The sequence below is a fragment of the Nannospalax galili genome, unplaced genomic scaffold, assembly GCF_000622305.1.
Source record: "Nannospalax galili isolate Female #2095 unplaced genomic scaffold, S.galili_v1.0 scaffold604, whole genome shotgun sequence".
Classification (NCBI taxonomy): domain Eukaryota; kingdom Metazoa; phylum Chordata; class Mammalia; order Rodentia; family Spalacidae; genus Nannospalax; species Nannospalax galili.
In genome coordinates, this window is record NW_008350472.1 from 956109 (window position 1) to 962108 (window position 6000).

General features: G+C 38.3%; 1 protein-coding gene across 2 annotated transcripts in view; it reads right to left on the reverse strand.

Annotated features, from left to right (window-relative positions):
* Rgs7 (regulator of G protein signaling 7) overlaps positions 1-6000 on the reverse strand; it is a 228618-nt gene that overhangs the window by 64833 nt on the left and 157785 nt on the right. The window lies entirely within an intron of this gene.

Below are 6000 nucleotides of genomic sequence, written 5' to 3' on the forward strand. Positions count from 1 at the left end.
GGCAGCAGTTCAAGCTCAGAGCTTCCTGGGCTTGTTCTAACCCCACCCCACTAAGAAAGTCAAAATTTTCAGTGGAGTCTAACTTAGTAGACATCCTTTTGTGGACTGGACCATGTCATTAACGGCACTGCAAGATTTTCTCCTCTGTTAGTCACATCCTCCCATCACACACAACACTCTCCCTTCATAATCCATGTTGATTATGCGGAGACAAAAACAATAGAGAGGGAATCTAAACACCTTTTCCTCCGCTGGAGTTCTGGGGTTGTTGGAAAGGAAAGAGAAAGATTTGTGACCTTATAAATGGGTAATAATCCTCTCTGAAGCCCAAGATTGCTTAACCTTCCCCAGGACGTATCTTTACCTTAATGCAGTTCAAAATTAATTCTGTATTCCCAAACACACTTTGAACTTTGGTCCCATGTCTGTAACTTTTGGCAAGGTCCCTTTTCATCTGAACTCTCCATCTGTTTATCATGGCATCATATACAACACACTCTAAAGTGAATTCACTTTCCAACCCATAGCAAGTCCTTTGGCCAATTGCACATTTCCACCATTTTTTCAGTGCTTGTACCCTACAAATACTGGGTTTAGTCTGACAAGTTGTAAAATAAGTACCGTGCAAAATGTCAGTGAAGTAACCATAAAATGCATGCATGACTTAAGCATTACATACAAAGGACTAAGTACATCAATTATTTTCACTATTTTGTATTAGGATTTGCTTAACATCAATTCAGAAAGTACTCAACGTACATAATTTTTATGTTGAACATCTAATGAAATATATTTCTAATTCTTAGTACTTTCACTTATGAATACCTGGCATGCAGCTAACTGTAAACTAACAACCAGTGACACAAAGAACAAAGGTCAACTATTTCTTACTAGTCCAGAGCTGCAAGAATCCAATTTTGAAGCTCATTCTTTATCTATAGAGCTCTTTCCCCTATGTTTCTGATTCACTTTTTCTAATAGTCCAGCTTCATTCCATATAGTTCTGAGTATTGAAAGAGTTTTATATTGAGGTTTTATTTTCCAATAGTTTCCATATTGGTCATACAGAATCCACCAAAAAGAAAAAACCTCAATCCTATCTCTAGCTAATAATGTTTAAAAATACCAATACCCTGGCTAGGTGTGGCAATATGAGCCATTTGTGTGTGTGTGTGTGTGTGTGTGTGTGTGTGTGTGTGTGTCTCCTAGTTTGTTTCTTTGTTGGCTTGTTTGACTTTGTCTCTTCATCGTCATTCACCTCTTAAATCCTATTCACTCACATTCTTTCAAACTATGGTGTCCAGAATTGGGCACACAACTCCAAAATGGATTTCTTTTCTTTTTTTATTAACTTGTTTTTATTGAATCTTTGTGTATTTCATATAGGACATCTAAAACAACCTTAATTATCTTTATACCCCTGTCCCCACCTGCTTCCTCCCATAGCCCCCCCCACTGGAACCCATATACTCTGTCATCCATGTTAAGGCCCACTGTATCAAGTCTATATCCTCAGCTGTTCCCAGTGCAAGTCCATCCACTGAGGTCTACTCAGCCTGTTTAGAGTCCCTTGTTTTAGGAAGATCAGTTCTTCCTCACCTAGCAGTAGTCAGTTGCCAATATTTCTTTAGCTAAGATTAGGGTCCACTGTTCACTTCCCCAGTTCTATGCTGGGTTTCTGTCTGCTTGATTTTGCATGGGACTTGTGTATGCTGATACCATTGCCATAAAATCATATGAGCAGGGTCCCAGGAGCTTGTTAAAATGGATTTCTTTCAATTCTTTAACAAATAATTTCTTTTACTTTGGTTTAATTAATGCCAAGCCTCTATTAATATTGGCTTTCAACACATTAACCCTTGTAGGGGCTTCTTAAAAGTATTGAATCCCTGGGCTGGGAAGAATGCAGCCAGGGATAGAATACTTGCCCAGCATGTGCAAGACCCTGGGTTCAAGCCCCAGTGTTCCAAGAAATAAATTTGCTTATAACACTAACAATATAGACAAAACCAAATCCTACATTATCGTCAACATAATAAAATCTAGTCTATTTCTTGAACTATGTTTTTGAGATGTTTCTGGGGATTGTGTCGGGAGTTCTTGGTAAGTGAAGAGCCCTTCTCTTTGATTAGACATCAATTAATTTTTTACCAGAGTAAATGCTGACAAGCTTAAAGAAACTAACATTATTTCATAAAGATATTTTATAAAGTACAAGAGAAGGATTTTTTTATTAACCTGACTTAAAAGTGACCTCAATTTAAATAATTATATTATGTGTATTTCCCATAACTCTATATTTTAAATTCATGTACTATGTTATAATGTTGCATTAAGCTGAGCTTAAGTTTATTGTGGCAATGAGGAGCTGCTATTTGAGATTTCTGTTTTCCCACTGTCTTTATGCCGAATGGCTTCCAACCTATTCTTGATTAAATAAATGCCAGGGTTGAACCAGATCAAATCAAGACAAAGCAAGGAGAACGCAAAGTAGCAAATCCCCTCTGTTCGAATTAGAGCAGCTTTATAAGGACTAACTGGTAGGTGTTGGGTTGTTACTGAAGATCTAATAGTAGGAACGAGAATGGGAAGCAAAATGAAAAGTATCCAACCAACATTGCTGCTAAGATAACTCTATTTCTGGTTCCTGAATATAAAGATATTTTACATAATTATAATAGTAAATAATTCCAGGAAAATATAATTACATAACTTAAAAGTCATACAATTAAACTGTGGGCTAATTCTGTCAAATATGAGTATAGAGCTTTTTATCATAATGATAATATTTATTATCCATTTCAAGGTTTCTAAAGCTGGTAGTGATAATGATGTCATGGTTACTGTGATGTTTTCTCCTCCCTCCCTCCCCTCCCTCCCTCCCTTCCTTCCTTCCTTTCTTCCTTCCTTCCCCTAGGTCTCATGTGAACCCAGGCTGGCCTCTGAAGCTTGCTATGTAGTAGAGGATGACTTAAACTGTTGGTTCTCAAGTCTCCACCTCCCAAGTACTGGGATGACATTTATGTACTATCAGGAGTGGTCCATGCAGTGCTGGAGACAGGATCCAGGGCTTCATGCGTGCACAGCAAGCACTCTACCCAATGACCTATGCTTCTAATCCCATGTCATGGTTTATCAATTAGGGTTTAAAGAAACACAACAAATAGAAGGGTTCCCTTTGTTATTTGTTTCATGTACTAAGAACTATAAAATATATATTTTTATACAATAAAATATGCACTTCATGAAATCATAAAGTATATAAGCTGCTGCAAAAGACTGCTGTAGCCAAATATTAAAAGTAGAAACGTCTGGAACAGCATGGTGGGCACTCACTTTAGCATGAGTACCATATAATTGCCCCCAGCAGATGTGTTCTCTGCATAGTAGTTGAGATCCTCTAGGTCAAAGCCTATGTAGTCCTAAGGATGCCTTGACCTCCGGACTTTTCATGATTTAAAAGGAATGAATAAACAATATCTTAAAATCATGAGTGAATTACATAGCAGCTTTGTCATCTGTAAAATATTTATATCTACCTATGCCTCCCTCCTGTGTGGATACATGTAGTCAGGATCTCATTCTGGCCATAGCTGTTTTCTCTGCCCACAGTTGCCCTACTCCCTGGCTCCAGACCTGGATCTGCCAGACAACAAGTCATGTAAGTACTGGGGACGCTGTGTTCTTGGGAAACAATTGGCACCGCCATACCTGTTTTGGTATGTTTGTGACTACATTTACAAGAAGCTTTGATTTTTAGGTGTCAAGGGCTGTGTTTTTGGTTAATAATCTAAGCCTGGCCTTATCAAAGTGTCTGATATGTATTAATGAACATAAAGAACATCGTTCCACGAAGCTGCACTTCGTCAAAGGGTGACCTGCTGAGGCGTGCCCTACTTCGTGAGTTTCTGATTCAGCTTTTGCAAGAACAGGCATTAGTCACAACATTGGCTGGTGGCTCCAAGGGTGATGTCATTTAGTGAAAAAGTCAAGGACAAACAAATTTCTCACAGAGTTCTAGAAGGTCTATGTGATGTGATTTTGTGTTTGGCCATAGCCACAGCTGCTCCTTGGATGTGTGTGGATACTCCAGCCATTGACTTTTGTTGCTTATAGCTCTGTATGTTGATTAATGGTATGACCAGCTTTTTGGCATTTAATACCAAGTTGTCATCTGAAAAGTTCACGGTTGAGAGCCACTGTGTAGTCAAGTTACCAAAACAAAATTACATAAAGATTTAACTAAGTTTACAATTCTGTGTTTACACATATTCATAGCTATCTTCACATGCGTGTGGCCACAGGTTGGGCATGACAGGGAATACCTACTGGAATTTAAAATTTGTAACCATTTTGAATGGCTCCAAACTTACCCCTATCTAATGGCCATATCCACCACCGAGAAGATGCCTCTTATCTTTTTTTCACACATGAGTCTTTACTGAGGGATTACTAATAAAGATGAAGAGATCAGTGCCTTTAACATCAAAGAGCTCCTCAGAGGGCTTTGAGTGTCTCCTGTGCCCAACACATAAACTATAGTGTATCTGTTTACTGTTACTGTTTATTGTCTATAGTGATAATCAATGACAAGAGTTTTCTAAGATAAGCATCCCTCTAAGCAAAATGACACAGGGAAAAATAGAGTCTCTGAATGAATAAACAGATTGATGAGGCTAGAGGGGAGAAAAAGGAGGGAGGGGAATGGTCCTAGGAATTATTCTGATTGGAGCTTCTAAACTAAAGAGAAAGGTAATTCTCTGTACTGTATTCTTCCAGATGGATAGACTCGTAAAACTGTTGGTGCCTAGCTGTTACATTTGCATAAATGCTATGTGATATCTACATATTCCATCGTTCATTCTTTGCCCTTTTCTCTGGGCTACTCTACATCTTTTCACAAAGGGAGCCTGACATTTTTGCTGTCCACATGCCAAAGGATATGCCAGTTGCCTTTCCGTGTCCAATGTCACTTAACATCTTGCCAGCATGGCATTTTGGAAATGGGACACCCTCATCTCAGAAGGCAGGTCGGACACACCTGCACTTAATGAATGGAGCTATATTACAGCAAAAGTAAATAGTTGGAGGCAGGATTGGTTTAGGTTAATGTTACTTTCTTAGGCACACTGACAGCCCGAAGGTCTTGTTTATTTTCTTATAGAGAAAAAGCAACAAAAATTTCTCTGTCATCTCAGTTCGAGGATGGAGCCAATGGATTCAGGATGGCATAAAAAGGATGAATCTGAAAGATAAATATGCGATTTGAATATATAACATCCTCTGCAGGATCTTCATTTCAACACTTCATCCGCAGCTGGTGGCACTGCTCTGGGAGGCTACAGAAACTTGAGGAGGAGGAGCCTGACTGGACGAAAGTCCTGAGAATATGCTCCTTGGTCACTTCTTTGTGTGTGTGTTTCCTGGCCTGCCACGATGTGAACTGAGGAGTTCTGCTGTACCTCCTACACCATGGTGGACTATACCCTTTGAAACCATAAGCCCACATAAATCCTTCCTCTCTTAAGTGGTCTATGTGAAATAATTTGGTCATATGACATTAAAGTAACTAATGCAACAATGTATTCCCAAGTTTCTGGAGGTTTGTTTAAAGAAATAAAATCCTGTTTTATATCCTTACAACAGTTGTGTGTGTGATCTCATAATTTATTTTTCACCATGAGTAATAAAACTCGAACTGTATTTTGAATAGAAAAGCCAGTTAACTTTCAAATCTTCACTCTTGAGAATTCATAAGAAAACAAATTCAAAAGAGATCTTAACAACTGCATTGTTATCTGAAACTAAAATACATGCATATGTAAATATACCTGTGGAGTCATTCTATTTTGGCATGACTCTGAATGTAGTTGAGAGGAAAATTTTAAGTCAATTTTCAGTGATTTGTCCTGATTTTTCACTCACCAAACCTAATATTTATTCAGGGAATACCTGTGAAATTACTACTCTCTAGTGGCTTTTCTGTGTTTTAAAAAAACG